General features: G+C 44.4%; 1 protein-coding gene across 6 annotated transcripts in view; it reads right to left on the reverse strand.

Moving 5' to 3' along the window:
* Positions 1–27252, reverse strand: part of ATP2B2 (ATPase plasma membrane Ca2+ transporting 2) — a 587231-nt gene that overhangs the window by 509281 nt on the left and 50698 nt on the right. For all 6 annotated transcript variants that reach the window (XM_038740359.1, XM_038740349.1, XM_038740351.1 and 3 more), the window contains exon 2: positions 2236–2301. The gene's annotated coding sequence lies outside the window, so the exon portion shown is untranslated. The remainder of the gene's footprint in view (positions 1–2235; positions 2302–27252) is intronic.

Consider the following 27252-nt stretch of genomic DNA (forward strand, 5'->3'; position numbering starts at 1 on the left):
AATGAATATGACAAAAGCTTGGGAAAAGATGGATGCGGGAAATGTTATGGAAGAAGAACAAGTAGGATTTAGAAGTTGAACATGAGAACTGAAAGACTGAGAGGAACTGAGGATGACACCAAGACTGTGAGCTCCTAGGAAAGGAGAATGGTGGTGTTATCGACAGAGATGGGAAAGTTTAGGAGGAGGAGGAGGATTTTTGTGGGGGGAGATGAGAAATTCTATTTTGGACATGTCGCGCTTCAGATGACAGTGGGGTATTCAAGTGGAGATCATCCTGGAGGCAAGAGAAAATGCAGGATTGTACATTAGGTGAGAGGTTGAGACTGAAGAGGTAGATTTGAAAGTCATCTTCATAGAGGTGGCAGCTAGAGCCATTTGAGCAGACGAGCTCACTGAGAGAGTGAATGCTGAATGGGAAGAGCAGGGAACCCAGGTCAGAACCTTCTAGAACACTCACAGTTAGGCCACTGAGAAGGAGTGGCCAGGTGGATTGCAAAAGACCCTGAAAGGTGGACCACGTCAGTGAATCCAAGAAGACTGCAGCACTGAGACGGAAACAAAAACAGTGGCAGATACCATGGGTACGAAATGCTACAGCACAGCAGGGGTAATCTTTAAATCAAATCAATCAATGGTATTTTTTGAGCACTTACTGTGGGCAGAGTGCTATACTATAAGCGCTTTAAATGCACACGATGTGGAAGGGATTGTTGACTCCACATTGATCTTATCACATTCCCTCATCTGTAAAGATGGATTGATTATCAATGGTATCATCTTTGAACCCTGAAGCACGGCTGTACACTACAGGACAAAAATAGTATGTGCATTATTCACATTGTCAGCAAACATGGCTGTACACTGAGCTTTACAGAGTTTTCAGAATTTAGGTTAGACCCAGAATTTTAGTCACACAAGAAGTTTACAATTAATGGGCTCTGTCCACTATACTAAATCTTACCATCATTTCCTCTCCAGAAAGCCATGAATTTGGCATGACCCAGTAGAAGGAGAAACCTCCAAACTCTTCCTGTAGACTCACTAAACTCCCAAAGGAGCATGGCAGGAAAGAGAAGCTGGAAAAAAAACATTTTTTCTACACTCCAGCTCTTCCCCAGCTATTCATTTTCAATGTAATTAATTAATATAGGATTAACGAGATTATAGGGAGTTAAATCTCCCTGGCTGAAGGAAAGAACGCTGCCATGGCCAAGCCCAGCCGGACTGAAGGTGACCTATAGTCCTGCAGGGAAGGAAGTGTGTCAGCAGATAAGTGTGTGCGTGCACACACGCATGCACACACACACATTATCTGCAGGGACACCACTACCAAGTTTGCACCCAGAGCTGATGTTCGGATTTTTATTTTTCTTGTTAATCAGGGATTCATGGGTTAGTTGCCGCTGTTCCTTCAGTGACTCTGCTTGGGAGTCTGTAAAGTTCCCATACAACTTGGGACTTGGGAGGGAACCTATTGAAGAACCTGTTCCTCACAGCTCTGAGACCAGCAGCTCACATCCGTGGCTATCATAATGCAAACTCTCTGCAAATCCAGGGTAAATTCCCTTCCATTTTCCTAGCAGGTACATTCCTTAGAGCCAGGCACTGTGTGTTCCACTTGCACTGTATGCTCCCAAGCTGTCTATGGTGCATAATGGATAGTCTACACAGAGTAGGCACTCTATTCCAGCATGGCATAGTGAACAGAGTATGGGCCTGGGATTCAGAAGGTCATGAGTTCTAATCCTGGCTCCGCCACTTGTCTGCTGGGTGACCTTGGGTAAGTCACTTCACTTCTCTGGGCCTCAGTTCCCTCATCTGGAAAATGGGGATTGAGACTGTGAGCCCCATGTGGGACAGAGACTGTGCCCAACCCGGTTTGCTTGTATCCAGCCCAGCACTTACAGAGTGCCTGGCACATAGTAAGCGCTTAATAAATGCCAAAATTATTATTATTATTATAAATACTGATGACTGAGTGACTGATCCAGGGACCCCAGCCTCTCAGAGAGGGCAATCTGCAGGAAAAGATGTCAACTGAATCATCATTTCATGACCTACAGTGTGCCAGTGTGACTGTGAAGAGTCCAGTTCCTGACGGAGCACTGAGAGGGCGAGAATGTTAAGTTGACAACATCCATCACACAGATGTCAATGCTCCCGATATAATATGTAACATGGATGAGGCTCAATGCACAGCAAGGAAGCTGGAGATCAAGTCTCTGAACTCACCTAAACCAGGTGCCAGGCCTGGGGAGTCCTTGTCCTCGTGTCTGTTTCTGTCAGCGACGCCTGTCCCTGAAATATAAACAAATTCCCGTGGGTTGGTCAAAGAGCAGAAGTCAGAGAACGGTCCCTCGGGGCCCCCAGACCGGAAGGTTCGCGTGCCATCTTAACACAATACATTCCGGGATGCTCCTACCGCCTGGATTGGACAATCGAGGCACAGAGGTTAATCCCACAGTAATTATGGTATTTACTAAGCACTGGCTGTGGGTCAAGCACTGCACCAAGCCCTGGGCTTGTCTTGTTTTATGCTGTCGAGACGCCATGCAAGATAATCGTATCATAAATGGTCTCTATAGGGCTCATCATACAATGGGGAGGGGAGCAGATATCAATTATTATTATTATTATTGTACTTAAGTGTTTATCTTATCCCCGTTTTGCAGATGAGGAAACTGAGTCCCAGAGAAGGCTAAGTGACTTGCTCAAGGTCACATGGGAGGGGCAGAGCTGGGACTAGAAGCCAGACCTCCTCCTGACTCCTAGCCCCATGTTCTTTCCACTAGGCCAAGCTGTCTCCTACATCCACAGTCACTTAGAGAGGGATGGCACAGGGATCAGAAGCCAGAATTTCCAGTTCCCAGGATTCAGCCCTAGCCCCTAGTCCTCACAACTGTCCTGGGACATTTACTATGCTGGGAGCAAGATAAAATGAGGCCAAGAGAGTCATAACATCGCTCAGCACTAGTGGCAGTGTTCCCTACTAAAGTCATCCACTTACTCCAACATGCGGAAAAGTAGAGACCAGGCTGGATTTTAATAAAAACAAGAGGCCGTCACTCACAAATGTCAATTTCTTCAAGCCTTAAATACAGAACAGCACACATTGGCCCAAAGAAACAGAGCTCAAAATAAAATGACTTGTCCCTGGAGGGATGCACCAAACCAATTCCCTTAGAGTCCATCCCACTCCACCCCAGCCTGGCGGGGGTCTACACAGGAGTTTGCTGCTTTGGAGTCACTCTTCAGCTCTCTAGCTCCACTCCTCAAAGGCCGGAAGGGCCAGTGGGCAGGCAAGTGTGATTAAGTCACAGGGAATAAAGAACATACATTGGCAGAATCTTGAGTCTGCTCTTGGGATGAGGCCCTCATCAGAGGATTAAGGCCATCCCAATTCCCTGGGAAGGCTAACAGCAGATTCTCAAATTTGTGTCTCATTTCAAAAAACATATCATTCAATCGATGGTATCTGTTGAGCAATTACTCTGCGCAGGGCATTGCACAAAGTTCTGGGGAGAGTACAATACAATAGGGTTGGTAGACAAAATCCCTGCCCACGAGGAGCTTACAGTCTCCAGTCTACATGTGCCACAAGGAGATGGTTCGCTGAGATCTCATAAACCTGGCTCAGATGTTGTCCTAGGCTCTCAGGCTCTAGATCTCCCTCTGCTTTCCTCCCCTTGGCCCTAGACTCCACGGCCTCTCCTAGATGGAGGTAGAGTCCTCTGCATTCCCTGTGGGATGAGTTGACCAGACCAGCTAAGATTTTCAGATTCTTCTTACCCCACATATGAGGACTATGAGCAGTCTTGCAATCCTGCCTGGGGGTCTTCCTGGAAATACTAAGCCCATCCCCCCAAATTTCAGAATATTTGACAATGGGGCTGGTCTGCCAAACCAACTTGAGGGCTTGGCCATTTCTTTGTCTGGGCTGGCAAGGGTCCTGCAGGTGTATCAGCTGGCTAGTCCTACTATTTAAACACCAGAGAAGCTTGTGATAACTTGGGTTAAGTGGCTGGGCTGGGGAAACTGTTCTTTCATGCCTCAGCACCTTATCCAGACGCTTACATTTTCAAAGAATTCCAACCAACTCCGTGGCCAAACCATTTCTTTCTATCAGCAAAACAGTTGAAACCCAAGGCCTTTTTTTTCCTAGAAATAATATAGCAAGTGCCTCCCTCAGCAGCAGCACAGCCAGAAACCGTGTGTGGCTGCCTGCCACATCTCAGATTACTCTAGATAATACAGACTACCTGGGAACTGACGACAGAACCATCTCTCTATCCCAGGGAGTACGACTGGGAGGGAAAAAAAAACGCTGGAGGAAAGGAGAGCGCTCTTCTAAATTTCTTAGCATCTTAAAAAAGAGGACAAAGATTTTAAGCAGCTGACCTCTGCAGCCACTTCCACAGAGAACTGCAGTATTGGCAAGGATTAGAGAGATTCAGGTTCAGTAATTTCTGCTGCTGCAACTGTCTTACACATTATGACGGCTAAAGACAGTGAAGTGTGGAAATTGTCCAAGACATAAATATGTCCTTAACTTCATAGATCTGAGTAGTTGAAGGCCATCTGTGAGAAGCTAAAATGTTCAGAAATTAATTGTAACTATAAAAGTGTTAGTATTCAGTTCAACCACGAATACAAAGAAATCAAGAACAGCCAATGCCTGCGGTTGTTATGTAATATACCACTCTGGGCATAAGTTTTTTGGGTTTTTTTTTTAACATTAGACCCATTTGGGACTTCTTTCTACTAACTTAATTTCAGTCATCAACACAAGATACTGAAGGCCTTCACATCATGTCAGTATGCACACTCTCCCAGAATATAGTAGCTCACAGCATGGACTTCAGGGCTCACAGCTTCTCCTGGCACATTTCTTCCCAGTACTAACTACTAATAGTGAGAATGACAAAGCTTAGCAGCAGATGACCTCCCCAAGGTTCTCACATGAATAGCGAAGAGACCAGGGAATGAGAATGATTCCTTTGGTGGGTTAACAAAATAAGCATTATCAAGATCTGACTGTACTTGCTGGCTGCAAAAATCATTCTTGATTGACTGATCAAAAGGTTCACACTGCCTGGCGTTTGAAAGGATGTCTTCATGAAATGAAGCCACCAGTGTTTCTTACCAGTTCCATGGATCACCATAAACATTTCTCACTCCCTTTTGCTTTCCTTTAATGATTCCTCATTGGTATGCAAACTGAAGGGTTGGGTACATAGAGACCCTTCTTAAAATAGCTGTTCAGACTTGGGAACAATTGAGCTACTTGACTTCATTAGCCCAAAATCTCAACAGCCTACCCATACTTCCCCGGTTGTCTGTCGCTTAGTGGAACGAGCCCGGGCTTGGGAGTCAGAGGTCGTGGGTTCTGATCCCACCTCTGCCACTCACCAGCTGTGTGACTTTGGGCAAGTCACTTCACTTTTCTAGGCCTCAGTTACTTCATCTATAAAATGGGGATTAAGACTGTGAGCCCCACGTGGGACAACCAGATGACCTTGTGTCTACCCCAGTGCTTAGAACAGTGCTTGGCACGTAGTAAGTGCATAACAAATACCAACATTATTATTATTACACCCACCATATCAAACCTCCCAGGGCCCAACACAGACTCTCCAATTTTACAGTGGGAAAAACAAAGGCATTCAAGAAACTGAACAAGAAGAAGATGATCCATCTCTCCACTTGGATGAGTACAACTAAATCTTACTGCTAAGGAGAGTGAGGAAGTATATAAAGGAAGAATATTCTATATACGTGAATGTTTAATCTGACGCATGTCAGTTGAATCAATAATAATAATAATTAATAATTATGGTATTTGTTAAGTGCTTACTATGTGCTAGGCACTGTACTAAATACTGGGGTGGACACAAGCAAATCAGGTTGGACACAGTTCTAGCCCATGTGGGGCTCATAGCCTCCATCCCTATTTTACAAATGAGGTAACTGAGGCACAGAGAAGTTAAGTGACTTGCCCAAGGTCACACAGCAGACAAGTGGCGGAGGCAGGATTAGAACCCATGGCCTTCTGTCTCCCAGGCCCGTGCTCCATCCACTACGCCATGCTGCTTCTGTGAGCAGACAATCACATTCTATGAAGCTCCTGGAGAAAAGTAGCCCATGCTTTCAAGTTGTAGAAAAGAAATTTTAGCAAAATGCAAGGAGGAAATTGGGTTAATTCCATATAACAAACAACAACTAGGGCACCACCCTAAGGCTGCATGAAATCAAGGCTGGCAGACTCCTGATGGTCTCCTAATGATGGTGTCATTCAGAGTGATGTTGTCAAAATGAGAAAAAGCTGAAATTAGTTGACCTTATTATACCACGAGGCCTATGTAAGCCCCCATGGCCTACCCCTTAAGGGAGGAGTTCCTGAGAGCATTTAAAAACAAAAAAAGGAGAAGGTTCCCTTCTCCTTGGCATTACAATGGATTCTCAAAGGTGGGTACAGCAGAGAAGTGTAAGCAATTAAGAGTATCATTACACTAATGGCCCCACCAAATGTATGGTTCTCTTTGGGAAGCTGTCTGCCACCATAGGACTCTGGAATCCCTTTGCTGGATTCTCCTGAAGGCCATCCAACACCTGTTAAAGCAGGGGACAAGCAATGGGTAGACTGCTTGCCTCACTTTAGGTAATGGATTCAGTGAGCTTTTAATGTCTTTGCTGAATGAATCAACCATATTTATTGAGTACTTACTGTGTGCAGAGCACTGTACTAAGCACTTGGGAGAGTACAGTATAACAGAGTCGGTAGACATGTTCCCTGCCCACAATGAGTTTACAGTCTAAAGGGAGAGACAGACATATATGCTTAAATAAATGTCACAAATATGTCTATAAGTGTTTTGGGGCTGAGGGAGGGGTGAATAAAGGGTGCAAATCCAAGTGCAAGACTGACTCAGAGGGAGTGGGAAAAGAGGAAATGAGGGTTCAGTCAAATTATATAATCCCAGGATTCAGGGATTATCATCCAGAGGAGGCAAAGGCTGACTGCCTGAGGGAATGCTGCCCCCAGAGTTCGGGTTTCAAATGATGGGAGGAAGCTCATCAATGCCCTATTTAAGAGACAAAGGAGTTGTAAAATCCTAACACAGTATAAGGTAAACAAAATGTTTTGCTGGTGAAAACAACCAGGTGCTCCAAAACTCAAATCTGTATAGCATTTACTTCAGAGTCATCCATTCATTCATTCATTCAATCGTATTTATTGAGCACTTACTGTGTGCAGAGCACTGTACTAAGCGCTTGGCAAGTTCAAGTTGGCAACATATAGAGATGGTCCCTACCCAACAACGGGCTCACAGTCTAGAAGGGGGAGACAGACAACAAAACAAAACATGTGGATAGGTGTCAAGTCATCAGAATAAATAGAAGTAAAGCTAGATGCACATCATTAACAAAATAAATAGAATAGTAATAATAATAATAATAATGGCATTTGTTAAGCATTTACTATGTGCAAAGCACTGTTCTAAGCGCTGGGGAGGTTACAAGGTGATCAGGTTGTCCCACTGGGGGCTCTCACAGTCTTAATCCCCATTTTATAGATGAGGTAACTGAGGCACAGAGAAGTTAAGTGACTTGCCCACAGTCACACAGCTGACAGTTGACAGAGCCGGGATTTGAACCCATGACCTCTGACTCCAAAGCCCGTGCTCTTTCCACTGAGCCATGCTGCATGTACAAGTAAAATAAATAGAGTAATAAATCTGTACAAACATATATACAGGTGCTGTGGGGAGGGGAAGGAGGTAGGGCACGGGGGAGGGGGAGGATAATGGCATTTATTAAGCGCTTACTATGTGCAACGCACTATTCTAAGCGCTGGGGAGGTTACAAGGTGATCAGGTTGTTCCGACGGGGGGCTCACAGTCAATCTCCATTTTACAGATGAGGTAACTGAGGCCCAGAGAAGTGAAGTGACTTGCCCAAAGTCACACAGCTGACAATTGGCGGAGCTGGGATTTGAACCCCTGGCCTCTGATTCCAAAGCCCGGGCTCTTTACACTGAGCCATGCTGCTGGAAAGTAGTAAGACTTCTAGACTGTGAGCCTGTGGTTGGGTAAGGACCGTCTCTATATGTTGCCAACTTGTACTTCCTAAGCACTTAGTACAGTGCTCTGCACACAGTAAGCACTCAATAAATATGATTGAATGAATGAATGAATAGCAAATTGGCACAGGTTCCTATCAATGAACTGCATAGTTGAGTGCTAATATACATCAATCAATCTTTTTTATTGAGTGCTTATTGTGTGCAGGGCAGTGTACTAAGCGCTTGGGAGAGTGTAAACAACAATATAAGAGATATTCCCTGCCCACAGTGAGCTTCTACATGTTTTATTGGAACATTTTACAATCCGAATAATACTATCATAATAATAGTACTTCTTAAATCAATCAGGTTGGACAGGCCCTGCCCCACATGGGGCTCACACTCTTAATCCCCATTTTACAGATGAGGTAACTGAGGCACAAAGAAGTGAAGTGACTTCCCCAAAGTCACAAAGCAGACAAGTGGCAGAGTCAGGATTAGAACCCAGGTCCTTCTGACTCCCAGGCCCGTGCTCTATCCACTAAGCCAAGCTGCTTCTCGGATCAGTGTCCATACAGGTAGGGAAATACAAAGCCCCCCATCTGGAAACAAAGTGTCTGTGAAAGGATGAGTGACCCCAAGCTTGAATTCTCACTCTCTCATGCAATCACTCAAAAACAAGCAAACAAAACGAAAGCAAACAAAACCAAAGTTCCCCCAAACCTCAGCTAGAAACAATTCATTCCAAAGCTTCTGTGTAGGACCTGGCTCTTCTCACATACCAACAATTTTTGGCGATGGTCATCTCAATGGAATGAATATACATTTCCCAGCCTCAGATGTACCCCTCCTTATCCCACCAGCTTTCAAAACCATCATTTTCCCTTATTCAATGGAACGGGAATGGTTCAGATTCACGGAACTCATTCGAAAAGAACCAAAGAGCAATAATTGTTCTTTCTTATGCCATAAGGGCTTGCTGACCATGTCCATTGAAAATGGTGTTTTATAAGTATCTTCTACTCCATTGGTCATAATTACCGGCTGTACATTGGACTCTGTTTGCTCACAGGCACTAAGCTCTGAGGCTGACTTTAAGGAGCGGGTCCTACAGGTTCAGTGACGCTTTCTCAAACAAAAGAACTCAATTTTGGCTTACCCATTCCCTGAATCATTCCCACCTTCCTAGGTAGTATCATCCAACAGCCATCCTTAGCGCTTATGTATATAAATCGATGCACCAACCCCACTTAAATTCATTTTCCCATACTCTTTCTATTACCAGTTGTAACTATGGTTTTCCTCTTGCTCCCACTACTTATAAACAGCTTATATCTGTCTGCCCCCCATTAGGACAGGAACCATATCTTTAACTTCTACTGTACTCTTTGTGATCTCCACATAGTAAGCACTCAAAAAAATACCAGATTACATGATAGCATGATTTACTAGACAGGCACCGGAAGGGCTTTTAAAGGGCCACAAAGTATGAAATGATGAGCTTTAATGACTGCCCAAAATAGTGAAGCCTCAAAACCCTACCTTTACCAAATGCTGGTCAAAAATTTTTGTGGAAGCCAATTAAATCCTTGTACCTGGCACTGACTCTTCTGATCTTTCACTACATCTGCACTTAAGAAGCCCGTTTTCCAGTAGCTGCTTCTAGTTTCAGTCACTTTGCCTGCCTTTCACACCTCAAGTGACTGTAACATAAAAATCCTCAGAAGAACCCTGTGTGAATCCTACAGGACACACTGAGATAATAATGATGGCATTTATTAAGTGCTTACTATGTGCAAAGCACTGTTCTAAACACTGGGGTGGTTACAAGGTGATCAGGTTGTCCCATGTGGGGCTCACAGTCTTAATCCACATTTTACAGATGAGGGAATTGAGGCCCAGAGAAGTTAAGTGACTTGCCCAAAGTCACACAGCTGACAAGTGGCAGAGGTGGGATTTGAACCCATGACCTCTGACTCCAAAGCCCGTGCTCTTTCCACTGAGCCACGCTGTCTATCCTTGGTCTCCGGGAAGGCCACACTGTAAAACTACACCTACATCTGTATCGCAACACTCTTGGCTAAGCTAAATTCTTTTCCAGTGTACTCAAGAGGACTTCTCCCCCAGAACCTTAATTGGACAATCCAACTGAAATTGGAGAGTTCACTCTTCCCCAGTTTTTTAAATCTTTGGCTGATTTCCCACCCCACTGACCCCCAGTTAAATTTCCACCACCTTGCAATCTTTTTTTGTCATGATTTTCTGACTTCATTCCTTTGGAAAATGTAGTCTGTATGACAAAATTTACTTTTCCCCAAAACTGGTAGTTAAAATATAATCATCTGAATGCCATTGTTTCTTTGCCAACCTTAGCTGATTACTTACAGGGCAACTGCATTGTTAACTTGCTCTTAGAAAGCTCTCAGGGCAGGGCTCACAGAGCCTTCAGGAAAGGGGCCCTAAACCACGGGTAAATCATGATGGGAGATAAGTCTCCTAACAATGTTCTCCCAAGGAGGAGGGATCTGCTGGAAAGGCTGCAGCTGGGAAAGCTGCAGTGGAGTGAGAATCAGTGGAAATTGCTTGAGGGGCTGAAGGCGGACACAGGAAATTCTTTATTTCCCCTTCCAAACCTGCAGAATCAGTTGGTTCATGCCAGACCAGTGCAGGCCAAGTTAGCCAAACCTACAGATAATGTGCCTCACCATTGCTTTCTATTGTGCTTCAATGCTGTACAGCCACTCACCACCCAAACCATGTTCCTAACAATCCCCTGAGTCCCGTAAGTTAAAGAGATTTCAATAAAATAACCCTATCTGGGTCAGAAAGGGGCTGTGGTTCTCCTAAATAAGGTAGGAGGCAACCTCACCCATCTGATCAGTCAGGTAGATGGGAAACATACAGCTGCAAAGGAATAGCATGCAGAGAAGTAGTGTGCCCTAGTGGAAAGAGCACAGGCCTGGGATTCAGAGGACCTGGGTTCTAACCCCAGATCTGCTATGTGTCTGCTGTGTGACCTTGGGCAAGTCGCTTCACTTCTCTCTACCTCAGTTACCCCATCTGTAAAACGGGGGTTCAATCCTACTCCCTCCTACTGAGACTGTGAGCCACATGTGGGACAGGGACTGTGTCCAACCTGATTTGCTTGTAACCACCCCAGTGCTAAGTGCTTAAATACCACAATTATTCTTATTAACTTGCTTCTACTCCAGCACTTAGAACAGTGCTTAGCACACAGTATGCACTTAAGTATTATAATAACATATAATGGTAATAACTATAAACAACACCCTCACCAGTTAATGCAGAGAAGCAGCGTGGCTCAGTGGAAAGAGCAGGGCTTGTGAGTCAGAGGTCATGGGTTCGAATCCTGCCTCCACCACTTTTCTGCTGTGTGACTTTGGGCAAGTCACTTAACTTCTCTGGGCCTCAATTACCTCATCTGTAAAATGGGGCTTAAGATTGTGAGCCCCATGTGGAACAACCTGATTGCCTTGTATCTCCCCCAGTGCTTAGAACAGTGCTTGGCACATAGTAAGCACTTAACAAATACCATCATTATTATTACCCAACCAAAATGGGGGAACCAATCAATGGTATTCACTGTGTGCAAATCACTGTACTAAGCGCTTGGGAGAGTATAACACAACAGAGTGGACACAATCCCTGCTCCCAAGGAATTTACAGTCTAATAGAGGAGGTGAAGGAAGGAAGCACAGAAAGGAAAAGTGCAGAAGGATAAGATGTTACACAATACCTTTAAGGCACATGCACAATAACTGTCAGCTCCATGTTCCTGCAGAACACTGAGGAAACTAATAAAAGGGAAGGTTGAGAGCATCTCAATTTGGTTCTCTAAAGATATGTTTTCATCCACAGAAACAGCTTGAGTAGCAGCTCTCTACTGGATTCTTCAAGTCAAGAGCAGTGAACCATTGTCCTGTGACTCCTTCATAGGCAGCAATGCCACTATGCTGCCACATAACCCTATGGAACCTCCTTGTAGCAATAGATGATTCCTATGAAAACACTGAGAAGATTAATCTTCACTTTCTATGGTGCAGCCTAATAACTATAAAAAAGCAATACTCTCTTTCCCCTGTCCTAAATTCTATAGTTTTGATTTTAGGGGATTATAACTTCATTTCATAGTAAGTTCAACTGGAAAGATGGAGGGTTCCTGGCCAGGGACAGGATGGATGGATGGATGGATGGATGAATAAATAGGCAGAAATTTTGGAGCTATTCCTTCTTCTCTTCCTCGCCTTCAATGAAATGGTAACAGCATTGACTTCCAAGAGGCAGGAGGAGGATTTACTGGTGATCATAAAAGCTTTGAAAATACCAAGAACATTTCAGACATGCTAAATGTCAGAGCAATTCTCCTCATTTACAGTAGCAGCATTTTCAAAGGTACAATTTCCTCTAGTTACACGTCAAAGACTGCCAAATTGTAACTATCTCATGCTTCTGAAAAAAGTGCAGCTCATAATGATGCCCCCCCACCCACCAAAACATGTCCCTAAACAGTTTAACCTCACAAAGCAAGTACAAGGACATAACAAGAAGCAGAACGTTTCCTTGAAATTGACACCTTTCATCCCCTTCTTTTAAAGCTCCTCCTTGAATCAATCTAGAAGGGAGCAGAATCCAAGGGAAGCATGAAGGAGAGGGAGAGCCTCAGCCATAAAGCTTGTGTATGGCAACCCTTTGGAAAAGAAAGGCAAAAGGAAATACAAATGAAAATATCCCATGAACCACTCCTTGTCCCTGGCACACAATACCTCCAGTGTTATTCCAAAATGCCCCAGCATCCTACAGCTGAGAACAACTCAGCAGCTAATCCAGCAAATCAAACCCAACACTCACTGTTACGTTTAGCCTTAAAATCTGTATAAGGAACCCCAAGAAACCCAGGAGCAAATTAGAAGTCAAATGTTTACTGCCGATAAATAATGCAATATCTGCCCTCTAGATTGTGAGCTCTCTGTGGGTAAGGAACATGTCTACCAACTCTGTTATATTGTACTCTCCCAGGCACTTAGTACAGTGCTCTGCACAGAGAAAGCACTCAAATACAATTGATTGACTAACTGCCCATTAGAGAGCCGCAGATAATTGACAGGCAGATTCAGCCCTGGCACTGCCACCCTATCCAGCCATAATTAACCCATCCCTGAGAAAATGCAGTCCTGTCACCTGCCAAGGTCACCAGGGCAGGCTTGGGGCAATTTATTTGGTAAATGTCAATTTGTAGTTTTATATGTGTTAAGGATGCAGATAGCCTCTTTATCACAGGCATCTCTGATACAGGCCTTTTAAGTCATGAATTGATATCTGTGGGGTGAAAAGAAACTCTGTGTTCTCAGAATAAGGGACATAAGCCTTAGCACATTTTGGTCCTAAGGATCCTATAATTAAACTGAAAGGGTCTGAACCCCGCTGTTCTTAGGTTATGAGTGTATGGAGCTGGGCTGTCAGTTTTCAGTAACTCCAGTAAAACCAATGCATCAAGGACAGCCAAGATCCAGGTCAAGAGTATGAAATAAACTTAAGGATTTTTCCATCAGCACTTCTGACCTTGTTCTGCTCTTTGACTCTGCCTCCAAATATGAGCTTTCGTACAGAAGAAGATTGACAGGAGAATCTTCTCCAGGTCAAAAGCCAAACTACAAGGCAGCTAAAGGGAAACACAGGGCTATACTGTGGGGTGGCTCTAAGAGAGCCTTGGCAGCAACAACATAGCCTGGCTACCCCTCACTCCCAACCCCTGCAGAGAGGGTCCCTCACCTGGAGGGAAATCGCTCAGGGGATATCAGACTCTGTTCAAACTATTCATTCAATCGTATTTATTGAGCGCTTACTGTGTGCACAACACCGTACTAAGCGCTTCGAAAGTACAATTCAGCAAGAGAGAGAGACAATCCCCTCCCTCAGAGGGCTCACAGTCCAGAAGAGGGGAGTCAGACATCAAAACAAGTAAACAGGCAGCAGCATTAAGCCTTGAGCTTTAGGAAGTTAAGTGAGTTGTCCAAGGTCACACAGCAAATAATGAACAGAACCGGGATTAGGACTTAAGTCCTCTGACTCCCACGCCTGTGCTCATTCTACTAAGTCATCCACTAAGACATGGTGCTTCTTGCCAGCTGTGCGATCTTGAGCAAGTCATTTCACTTCTCTAGGCCTCAGTTTCCTCATCTGTGAAATGGGGATTCAATCCCAACAGACTGTGAACCGCAAGGAGGAACAAAGTAGAGGCACAGCTGCCACACTCACTCCACTATCTAGGAGCTAAAAAGGCACCATCTTACCCGCTGCTCTTCAGGTACAGCATACATAGAATATTCTAAAAATGCTGACCAGAACTCAGAATTTGGATCTTCTCCCCTAATCCCAGAATAATAATTGTAGTATTCATAAATAATTTTGGTATTTCTTAAGCATTTACTATGCATCAAGCACTGTACTAAACGTTGGGGTAGATACAAGAATATCAGATTCACTCATTCAATTTATTGAGTGCATACTGTATGCAGAGCACTGTACTAAGCGCTTGGGAAGTACAAGTTGGCAACATATAGAGACAGTCCCTACCCAACAACGGGCTCACAGTCTAGAAGGGGGAGCCAGACAACAAAACAAAACATGTGGACAGGTGTCAAGTCTTCAAAATAAATAGAAATAAAGCTAGATGCACATCATTAACAAAACAAATAAAATGGTAAATATGTACAAGTAAAATAAATAGAGTAATAAATCTGTACAAACATATATACAAGTGCTGTGGGGAAGGGAAAGAGGTAGGGCGGGGGGGATGGGGAGGAGGAGAGGAAGGCCTCCTGGAGGAGGTGAGCTCTCAGTAGGGCTTTGAAGGGAGGAAGAGAGCTAGCTTGGTGATGTGCGGAGGGAAGCCAGGGGGAGGATGTGGGCCGGGGGTCGACGGCAGGACAGGCGAGAACGAGTACAATGAGGAGGTTAGCGGCAGAGGAGCGGAGGGTGCGAGCTGGTCTGTAGAAGGAGAGAAGGAGGTGAAGTAGGAGGGGGCGAGGTGATGGAGAGCCTTGAAGCTGAAAGTGAGGAGTTTTTGCTTGATGTGTAGGTTGACTGGCAGCCACTGGAGAGTTTTGAGGAGGGGAGTATCAGCCCAGAGCATTTCTGCACAAAGATGATCCGGGCAGCAGCGTGAAGTATAGACTGAAGTGGGGAGAGAAAGGAGGATGGGAGATCAGAGAGGAGGCTGATGCCATAATCCAGTCGTGATAGGATGAGAGATTGAACCAGCAGATGCCACATGGAGCTCACAGTCTAAGCTTCAGGAGCGGGAGGGTGGATGTCCATGATGGATCCTTGGAGAAATCGGAGTAGAAGATGCCATGAACCACCAAACCTCACCTCCATGCATCTTTTCAACCCAAAGGATGGACAGGCACTTCATTCCAACTACGGGTTAACATAAACCCCCTCAGAGAATCCACTAAACACACCATGCTGGATCTCTGACAGCCAAACTGGATAGGAAAGTAACAATTCGGAGAGGTTTCAACAAAGCAGGTGGCTCCAATCATTACTAATGGGCAATCTTTGGGTGTTGCTCAAATCACTGAAATTTAACTGAATCAAATAAGAGCTCCAGGTCTTTGGACAGTCCTAACAAAATAATAAGAATGCAAAGACCCTGGATTCTACAATCCCCAAGCCCAGGTTAAAATAAAAACTAAGATAAGCAGAGAGGTTCTTCCAAATCTCTCAAAAATCCCCTGACTTTAGAATTTTCTCTTCTAAAAGGAGATGTGCATGAAAGGCAGGTTGACCAGGAAAAGGTCATTTACCTGAGCAAGGGAAATGAGGCTAAAAGCACTTTAGCAATTTAGTCTACAAAAATATCCTCCATGACATCTCCTTTCCAAAACAGGAGGTACCTCAACTGAGCATCCAACCTGGGGGGTTACTGATGGCTTGTGATAATGAAGTGCTACATCATTTTGATTTAAAGGGCAAATTGCTTTTTCACTATACTGTCCACTAAGAGCATCATTTATTATTATTATTAATAATAATAATATGGTATTTGTTAAGTGCTCACTATGTGCCAGGCACTGTACAAAGCACTGGGGTGGATACAAGCCAAAGGGGTTGAACACAGTCCCTGTCGCATATGGGGCTCACACACTTAATCCCCATTTTACAGATGAGGTACCTGAGGCCCAGAGAAGTTAAGTGACTTGCTCAAAGTCACACAGCAGACGAGTGGCAGAGCTGGGATCAGAACCCATGACTTTCTGATTCCCAGGCCCATGCTCTATCCACTATGTCAGGCTTCACTCTGACTTCCTAAAACACTGTATTGATAACAATGTATTCCCTCTCTTTTGTCATGCTAAACTCCCCATTATATGGATCTTAAGCCAACCCTCTCCCCTCAACTGTTCCAAACCTACAAAGGTGAACTCCATTAAGGGAGAAAAATGGACACCTCAACCCATGGCCTGCCACTGGACTGCCTGCTGAGTAGAAGCTTCTCAGGGGTCATCATGACTAAAACTTTCATCAGGAACAATGACAGCTATGAACCACCCTTTTCTAGCTCCAAGTAGACAGGAGACAATACCAAAGGAGTCACCCAAAGCCAATAGTGCCTGTACTGTACCTCCCCAAGTGCGGAAAGGGAAGCTGCAGAGAGATAAACCAGATAATCTGTTGAAGTGTTTTCTAGCCCAGGGATTCTGCTAATCTTGTTTCAAAACGTAGCTGAAAATCCCCACCACCATTAAATAGTCCTTTCTTGCTGGATCACAGAGCAAGAGGCTGCAGGTTCAAAAAGCAGAGTGGCCTAGTGCATAGAGCACAGGCCTGGGAGTCAGAAGGATCTGGGTTCTATTCCTGACTCTTCCACTTGTCTGCTGTGACCTTGGGCAAGTCAAGTCACTTCTCCTCGCCTCAGTTATCTCATCTGTAAAATGGGGATTAAGACTATGAACCCCATCTGGGACAGGGGCTGTGTCCAATCTGATTATCTCATATCTACCCCATCACTTTGTAAAGTGCTTACTACGCACCAGGTACTGTACAAATACCATTAAAAAAGTTGGGGGTCAAATAGACCCAGGCTTCCTATCTTGGAGCCCCTCCCTCCTTCTCTATAGATTGTACCCTCCCCCAAATCATCCTCACTACTGATAACATGGCACTTTGGAAAAGTTAGTGTGTTTTGATTTCTCTGAGCAATGAGATTCAGATGGTCTCAGCCAAATGCAACCATTTGAGTACCAGCTATTGGGCAAGTGATTTGTAATACCTGAGAACAAAAGAAGCTGTGCTATATTTTTTCCAGTTTAACTACCAGTTTTGGTGGAGGAAACAGATTATGTTTTGTGACCCATCAGCCTTTTGGAAGTTGAGTTGTAAATTTTAGCTAAGAATACAGCCAAGTAATGGTAAGATGTTTCCAAAGCACCAGCTTCAATTTTACTTTTAAATATTTCTCAATATGAAAAGCTCAATAGAAAACAAAAGAAGAATATCCTTAGAGTCCCAGCACAGTTTCATTTTTCTGACACTTCCCTGCACCGACTCAAATTGCCTTCACTGCACCTTCTCCTCTCCTGGGAAGTTGCTGCAGCAAATGAATAACCCTTCACCCCATCATGGGGGGAAAGTGGGGAAGAATCATTTTCCCTTTGCTCCAGGCTGGGAAACCAAGTGCCTGTTAGAAAGTGTGGGTCTCCAAGGAGCTAGCCAACTGCCAACAGAGCCAGCTGCTGTTTTGGCATTTCAGAAATTACTATGCAATTTGAATACCAAGCTGAACATTATTTCAAGTGAATACATTTGAAGTCAAAGTTGTTACACAAATTTTGGAACAAAAAAAGAACTTTAAACGCCAACTCTTTTCAAAGTCATCCTACACCATCAATAACACTTCATTTCACAAATTGCTTTGGTTAAAAAAAAAAAAAAAAAAGAGAGAGCCACTCTTTGTTTTACAGTTGAAAGATTTTCAACTTGGTAACCCACAACCCTCATCTACAGACTGGCATGATAATTTAGAATTCTACGTTAGGGAAAAGAAAAGTCCACATATAATTTCCCTTGGCCAGTGAACTGAAAGAACAAAGAAAAACCAAGCCAGTACTTTTAAATGGAGTTTTGAATGCTTGCAATCAAATGACAAATATTTTATCCCCATTTAATATAATTATCACAAAACTAAGAGACACTTCACAGGTTTACACGATGTTGATTACAAAAATTATTCACATAAAAACTATAAACTCTATTGAATTTTTTCATTGATTCATCATGACAGGCCACATTTTCATAAAGGCCAATCTCGTAGAAAGGTGTACGGGAACTAAACAGCCACCAACTGTGGGATGCAGATTTTATACCTCCAGGATCAAAACTGTTATACATTTTGTAATTTAATTTCATTCTGTCAACATTTGATGAGTGATGCTTCCCAAAGAAATTAAGTAAAAATTAGCTGATGGCTGCAAAACATTCATGGTATTTTAATATGTCTCCATCTGTCTCATCCTCTCCATGTTGCCTCATTATCCAATCTGTATTCCTCTGTCCTTCTGTTATGCTCTCTCCCCTTCTCCCTATCTTAGCAACTTTCTTCTCCTCTTAATGGCTCCATGTCCCTCTTCCTGTCTCTAAATCTCTCCTCCATATTTTTTCTCTTCCTGTCCCTCCCCTTTTCTCCACCCCCCCCCCCCCAAACAATTTTTTTTTTCCTCAGAGTCAAGCAGAGGCATATAGCTATTCCATTCCTAGTTTGGCCAGTGGCTAGCGAGTGGAAGGCAATGTGCTACCAGTGAAAAATCACCTGTGCTGGGCAGCAGCGGCATGGGAGAGAATCGAGGGCAGAGACTCAGGTTTACTGCCCAGAAGAGGGCAATAGTAAACCGCTTCCGTATTTTTACCAAGAAAACTCTACGGATACACTACCAGAACGATTGCAGATGTAGGTGGGGCGTTCTGGGAGAGATAATAATAATAATAATGGCATTTATTAAGCATTTACTATGTGCAAAGCACTGTTCTAAGCGCTAGGGAGGTTACAAAGTGATCAGGTTGTCCCACGGCGGGGAGGGGGGGTGGGGGGGGGCTCACAGTCTTAATCCCCATTTTACAGATGATGTAACTGAGGCCCAGAGAAGTTAAGTGACTTGCCCAAAGTCACACAGCTGACAATTGGCAGAGTTGGGCTTTGAACCCATGACCTCTGACTCCAAAGCCCGTGATCTTTCCACTGAGCCAAACTGCTTCTCACCAAGAGATGTGTCCACGGAGTCGCTATGGATTGGACATGACTCGACAGCATAACAACAACAATAGTAGTTTTCTTTAGCCCATCTCCCCACCCTCCCCCAAAAATACTCTTTTTCTCTTCTTATACCTGTGGTTCTCACCCTTTCTTTTTTTGTCCAGTCCTCACTCTCCCTCTCCTCCTATCTCCTCTTATTTCTTCCCGTTGTCCTAACCCCACCTCCCATCCTCCCTATCCGCCTAATCTATGGTAACCACAAAAAGCTGACCTGTGGCCTCAGGTGGAATTAATTAATTAATTAATTGTGGCATTTGTTAAGCACTTACTATGTGCCAAGCACTGTTCTAAGTGCTGGGGGATACAAGGTAATCAGGTTGTCCCACATGGGGCTCACAGTCTTAATCCCCATTTTCCAGATGAGGGAATTGAGGCACAGAGAAGTTAAGTGATTTGCCCAAAGTCACACAGCTGACAAGTGGCGTAGCTGGGATTAGAACCCATGACCTCTGACTCCCAAGCCCGTGCTCTTTCCTCTGAGCCATGCTGCTTCTAGGGCTCAACATAGCAAGACCAGGAGGAGAGGGGAGGGGTGGTGAGGAGAGAAGACAAAAAGGAAAAAGAAGAGGGGAGAGAGGTAAAACTCACCCACCACCAAACACCACCATCATCACCACCTCTGCAGCTTCTTCCCAGTAACCCCCCAACAGTGGCATAGCACAAATGGAACAATTTAGCCAGAGCTACCCAGGTCATCATTTCTCCCCGTCGTGCCGAATGGGAGGCAGGGCTGACACCCCTAGCTAAATTGGCCCATGCTGGACTGTACCACCACTGGAGCCTCAAGGCAGAAGTGGTGGTGGAAGCAAGTGCCGTCAGTGGCATGGTCCAAGCCAGACCAATTCTCTTCCACATAGAAAGAAACAGCAGCAACAGCCACCCAAGCTGAATTGGCCCTTACTGGTACCACGCATGAATGGGAGTTTCTGGCAGAGCTGGAAACACATAGTTCTGTCCACATAAGAAATCCCCATTTAGACACCACTCCAGTAATAGTCAAAACAGCTGACACCAGTAGGGCAGCAAGTGTTACCTTCTTCTCATCTTCCTTACTACTGCCATATGACCACCATTGCTGCCAGTTTAAAGACCCCTTTCTCTCCACTCTAGCTAAAAGCAGGACTCTAAGGAGTCCCTCAGAGTATTTGTAGCAGGACAGAACCCACAAAAGTGTTACTGCCTAAAGCAAGACATCTGATCACTGTATCCTAAGCCTCCCCTCTCTGTGCACCTTGGTGCTCTCTCACTCCTTTCCTTCTTACTCTGACCTCTCTATACCTCTCCCCAAGGTTGAAAATGGGATCTAGGCATCCTCTAGATCTCTTGAAGCCCCACTCTCCCAGGGAAGGGCAAATTTTAATCAATTCCACCAGAGATTAGGGGACCCCGGGGATGCCTAAATCCTATGCCTTACTCTGCGGCACACTTAAAAAATCTTCCCCGCCTTACCTAGTGTCCAAAAATGGGGACCAGTTACCCCTTTACTCCTCTGTAGCCCAGTCTTTTGCAGGATGAGAGCTATATGTATTTCACCTCCTTCCCCGAGAAAAAGGCTGCTGCTGACATTAAGGACATTGAGATTCCATTTATGATCCTAGGAGCCCTTGAGGTGATTCCTTTGGAGTCCATCCAAGGATTGGGCAAAGGACCTAGAGGTCCCCTAGCATCTCCCTCTCCACCCGCCCCCTTCTTGGCAAGTCTGCTTTTGCTAGGCTATGTGCCCTGAATCCCTGCCAGACAATAGGCTTTTTAGCACTCCATGGTTTAATATGCAATTTCAAGGAAATGAGCAAATAAACCCAACTTCATTTATTGTCTCCATTGACAATGCCACTGAAGCCACAGAAAACAAGGGGAGTCAAAACACAGGAGACCTCCCTCTTTGTGCAGAACTCGGCTGACCTGATTTCTGGGAAGGGCCCTCTACCAGGCCCTGCCCATTTGGAATGATTCTAAGGAGGCACAGCACTCTATTTGGATGGCTTCAGGTTTCCATATGTTTTCTTCTAGGATCTGAAGCAGCAACTTTAAAGGGATCAACCACCAGGGTGTTGCGGGGTGGGGGGAGCTGGGTACAATTTTATTTTGAGAAAGCAAGGTCATGGGAACTCTGCCTCAGCAGCTGTTACTATGTAACTCTGGAGATGCTTAACCTTGGGGAAGTTGGAGGAGAGGGAAAAATCTTCAATTTTCAAAGGAACAGCTTAGAACTGATAGGAAGCACAAGGACAACAGGCCCAGTTTGGAGCTACCCCTATCCTCGTCAGTGAAGCAGCTCAAAAGAAACTGCACTGGAAGCTAGCAAAAAAAACAAAACTATAAAGAAAATGGGTTTCTGTACTACATGCAGACAATCCTAAGCAAAGAGGGGAAAAACACTAATTATCTCTGACCTGGGAATTCTATCTTCTGTTTGTAAACAATAATAATAATGATGGTACTTGTTAAGCACTTATTATGTGCCAAGCAGTGCTCTAAGCACTGGGGTAGATACAAGATAATCAGGTTGGAGAGAGTCCCTGTCCCACATGGGGCTCACAGTCTTAATCCCCATTTTACAGATGAGGGAACTGAAGCACAGATAAGTTAAGTGACTTGTCCAAGGTCACACAGCAGACACGTGGCAGAGCTGGGATTAGAGCCCAGGTCCTTCTGACTCCCAGGACCATGCTCTATCCACAAAGCCACAGATACCTCTGCATTTCCCATCTTATCTACAGAGGAGTTCAACACTGGAAGGAATTATTCAGCAGGCAAATAAAGGCTGACAAACCCTCCACACTCATGACAGCGACTTTTTTACTGTCAACAGAATATACTCTGAATAACTGATAGGGGTCACAGTTCATTTCTCTCTGGTGTGAATCCCTTTCCCATATGTTGAACAACTGAAAGCAGCAGAATGAGGAAAGGAGGATGTAAATGTGTCTCTACACTCACGGGCTCTCTCTTGTGAATTCTTTCTCTTTCTCCCTCTCTCTATCATATAATAGCTTAAAATCTAATAGGCACAGTAAGGGAGGCCAAACGCTTATTCCCTAAACTAGAGCATTTCAGGCAAGTCCAGACATCCCAGCCTCTAATTCAGCCACTCAAAACGCAGATCTAAGCACGAGAAAGGAGGTGCGATGCTCCCAAAAGGCAGATATTAATTCATCATTGTGCTCCCTCTCTGGTCATGGCAACTTCCATCTTATAGGCATTAATAATAATAATAATGGCATTTATTAAGCACTTACTATGTGCAAAGCACTGTTCTAAGTGCTGGGGAGGTCACAAGGTGATCAGGTTGCCCCAAGTGGGGCTCACAGTCTTCATCCCCATTTTACAGAAGAGGTAACAGACACAGAGAAGTGAAATGACTTGCCCAAAGTCACACAGCTGACAAATGGCGGAGCCTGGATTTGAAACCATGACCTCTGACTCCAAAGGCCATGCTCTTTCCACTGAGCTTCTCGAGCCAGGCTGCTTCTCTCCCTGGGTACAGTTGGTAGGGGTAGAGTCTTAGGATAGGTGAGCAAGGCCAGTGCTCCACCTGATCCTCACAGTCTGGACATGGAGTACTGGGATTGGGGCGGGGGTGTTGAGAGACCCTGATGGAAATGAATGGCCAAATTTGAGAGCCTGTGGGCCTTATTCCCCATAAGGCAGAAATGAGTAAAAGACCTCATTCCCCACTCTCTCCTATGGCAGTTGGTAAAGTCAAAGTCTGAGGTCACTGGAAGGGGCAGAGGAGAAAAAAATTGGCAGAAAATAATTAATAAGCCACATTGGTCTCACTGAGGGCCTCCTTAGCCTTCCTTTGTCAGGCGGAACCCACAGTGGTCTTTAAAATTCTTTAGTGTTTTTAATTCACTCTCAGAATCCCGTTCCTCTTCTCTTCACTATAGAATGCAGCTAAATCCACATCCTATATTAATCCCTCACATAAATTCATTTAAACACTTCCAAGTTATGCAAAGGCAAAAATCCTCTTAAAAATTATATATATATATCCCAGAGAAGGTGGGGGAATAAGCCTCTTAACTTGTGTCTAATAAACACACCCAAATCCTCCAACACTGCTGCAGGGAGGGAGGCACAGTTACAACTCATAAGCCCCACTGGCATGCCAGGGAAGTCTGTAGTTTAATGGCAGTGTATTCCACAGGTGGCAGTGTACCTACCAGTACAGGGATTTGAAGGCCCCAACACCACGTCTCAGGGGACACCCAGATCAATAGACGGCAGACTGCCAGCCGGGATCAGAATAAGATAGAATTTATAATAAATTGATAAATAAATTGATTTATATTAATGTCTGACTCCCCTCTCTGGACTGTAAGTTCATTGTGGGCAAGGATCATATCTGCCAACTCTGTTGTATTGTACTCTTCCAAGAGCTCAGTATTCATTCATTCAATCATATTTACTGAGCGCTTACTGTGTGCAGAACACTGTACTAAGCACTTGGGAAAGTACAATACAGTAATAGAGACAATCCCTGCCCACAACGTACAGGGCTCTGCACATAGTAAACGCTCAATAAATAGCATTGATTGATTGGAGTCAGAGGCCCTGGGTTCTAATTTTGGCTCCGTCGCTTACCTGCTGTGTGACCTTGGGCAAATCACTTAACTCATCTGTGCCTCAGTTCCTTCATCTGCAAATGGGGATTCAATGACTGTTCCCCCTCCGACTATGAGCCCCATGCTGGACCTGATTATCTTGTATCTACCCCAGTGCTTAGTACAGTGTTTGGCACATAGTAAGCATTCAACAAATACCACAATTATTACCATCATCATTATTATTATTAGTCTCCTCCTGTAGATAGTAAACTCCTTGTGGGCAGGGGACATGTCTATCAATTCTATGGCAAGTGCTTAGTAAAGTGCTCTTCCCAGAGAATGCACTCAAAGGCTATTGATAGACTGATTATAAACAGCATTGATTGAGAGTGAAACTTAAAGATACACCCCAAAAACAGGCAACTACACTGGGCAAAAACACCATTATACCCCATATAACTTGGAGAGGAGACCTGGAAAGGAGGGAAGGAGAAGAAGCACAATTCCCAACATGGCCAGAGTCAGAGTTCTCTGTTCAGTTTGATCAGAAAGCCACCCTGAATATGTACAAAGAAACCGGGGTAAAATGCTGGCCAAAGACATACCCACCCATCACACACCAAAACTAGAAAGATTCTACTTCTAGCACAGGCTGCAAAAGCCTACAAAACCACATTTAAATTCGCTGTTTGTCTTGTCAATTTAAGATTCTATGCTCCCTCAGGGCAGGGAGCATATCTTCTCTACAGTGCTTTTGTGGGCACTTAAGAAATGTAAATGAAATGAATGATTGAGGAGAGTGGTGAAAGAAATGGCTGGAACTGACTGAAAATCTGGGCTGTACTCAGTTGTAGCCCTTCCTTTAATAATAATAATAATAATAATAATGGCATTTATTAAGCGCTTACTATGTGCAAAGCACTGTTCTAAGCGCTGGGAAGGTTACAAGGTGATCAGGTTGTCCCACAGGGGAGCTCAAAGTCTTCATCCCCATTTTACAGATGAGGGAACTGAGGCACAAAGAAGTGAAGTGACTTGCCCAAAGTCACACAGCTGACAATTGGTGGAGCTGGGATTTGAACCCATGACCTCTGATTCCAAAGCCGGTGCTCTTTCCACTCAGCCATGCTGCTTCTGGACTTGGTGTCAAATTTTGCTTTTGCACCCGGGATTAAAGCTAAAAGATTAAGTCTGTTTAAACTGAAGATCGGTCCTGTAAACCCTGAACCGGAACAACAACGGATTCTGACCCCAGAATGTTAACTTATTTCAAATGAATTCTAAATATGATTGCAGTTGAGTAGAAAAACCCACTCAATGCTAAGTAGACTTTATCAATCATTTTTTGGAACTCTAAAGACTGCATACAACAAATAAAGCAATATTCAAAATTGCTGAAAAAGGTGATTATAAATTCTAATTATGTCGGCTTTAAGTAGCAGTATCCAATCCCCGTCGTAAACTCAGAAAAAGAAGCAGCACTTCTGTCTTCTTAGCCACTGTCTGGCCAGAGTAGTTTCAGGAAGATAATCAAGCCACAGGGCAATCGATGGTGCACATCTTTGCATAGGGTTCACGTGATGTGAAAGCTCTCCACGTAAGTGAATTTATTTATACCATCAAGCCCATACTTAGTCTTCTTAAAAGGTTAAACCTCACGGTTTTACACTCCAAGACATGAAGCCTCTCAATTACAATCACCACTGTTACTGCATGCCATTAAAAAAGCACACACAGAGCCCAAGGTAGCAGAGCTTTAGGATTTACAAAACACAGAACACTATTAAGAAGGTGCCAAAAGGATTTAAATAACTTGCCCTTACTTTCCTTATTTCCGTTTCTTTTTGAGAAGTTTTAATAAGAGTTGTCCTTTGTTCTAAACAAACTGTTGATTGTTAAAGCAGAAAATCATCTTGGAATTGCGAATAGAAAGTCATCTTAGGTCCAAAGAAAACCTTAGGCAAGCTGTCGAAATTGTAAACGACAGTCCTGAGTGAGGGGGAACAGAAGTCAAACGGTGATAGAACTGGAATCATTACACACACGTTACCCACACCACATATTTAGTATTTTTATTTCAACATTCCCCACACTATTCAGGAGCTACTCTGCGAGGAGAAGCCAAGAGAAAAAGAGCCAGATCTCACTTGCGACTTACCGGGGCCACCTGTCTCATGCAAGGGCTGGGTGGGGATGTTTGTCTCAGGACCCACCCGCTTGCTTTCGTCGTTGATTGAAGATGAGCCTGCTCTGCATTGCTCTCCTCTCCCCTCTGGTGGACTGCTGCAAGAGGAGCCTTCTTAGAGCGGCATCAGACCCAAGCCCGGAGGAGCAGAGATCAAGAAGAGCCCAGCAGAAGGAAGACAATCTGATTCCTTTGCTCCTGACATTGGCTCAGAAGGAAACAGGGTGGAGAACAGGGTCAGAGGGGGAATTCTGCCTAAGGACAGCTCTAGTGACCCTCTCCTCTTGCAGCTATGCACACAATAATAATAATAATAATGGTATTTGTTAAGCACTTACTACGTGCAAAGCACTGTTCTAAGCGCTGGGGGGGATACAAGGTGATCAGGTTGTCCCACGTGGGGCTCACAGTCTTCGTTCCCATTTTACAGATGACGGAACTGAGGCACAGAGAAGTGAAGTCACACAGCTGACAATTGGCGGAGCCAGGATTTGAGCCCATGACCTCTGACTCCCAAGCCCGGGCTCTTTCCACTGAGCCACGCTGCTTCTCCAGATAGATAGCCATTTACTAGAGACTAATGACGGTCGCAACAGTTGACCTGTAAATAATAATGGTGGTATCCGTTAAAGCGCTTACTGTGTGCCAAGCGCTGTTCTAGATGAGTGGAGTGGGTGACACATAATGGAGGGTTAGTAAATTCTGGCCTAGTAAGCAACTTGGGACACACAGAATCCTAGAGTTGGGGAGGTCCACAAGAAATCATCTGGCCCAGTCCCTCGCCTCCAGGAAGGAGAATGATTAAGCCACCCATGACAGATGGGTGACTTTTGTCCTTAAATATTACCAAACATGGAGACTCCAAAATTTCCCTCAAAAGCATGCTATTATACTGGAAATGGGTCAGATACCAAGCTCTTGCTTATGTCCAATCCAAATTTCTCCTGTGTTAAGATCACTTCCAGAATACCTGGCCAGGATCCTTATCATAAAAAACTTTCAAAGAATGGAAGACAATCATTACATGATTCCCTCATTTTTTTTCTTTAGGCTAAATGACCCTCTCCTCTCCCTCCCCCACCCCCACTTCTTCCTTTATTCTTTCCTCATTGAATTTATT

Source organism: Tachyglossus aculeatus, chromosome X1 (assembly GCF_015852505.1).
Source record: "Tachyglossus aculeatus isolate mTacAcu1 chromosome X1, mTacAcu1.pri, whole genome shotgun sequence".
Taxonomy (NCBI): Eukaryota; Metazoa; Chordata; class Mammalia; order Monotremata; family Tachyglossidae; genus Tachyglossus; species Tachyglossus aculeatus.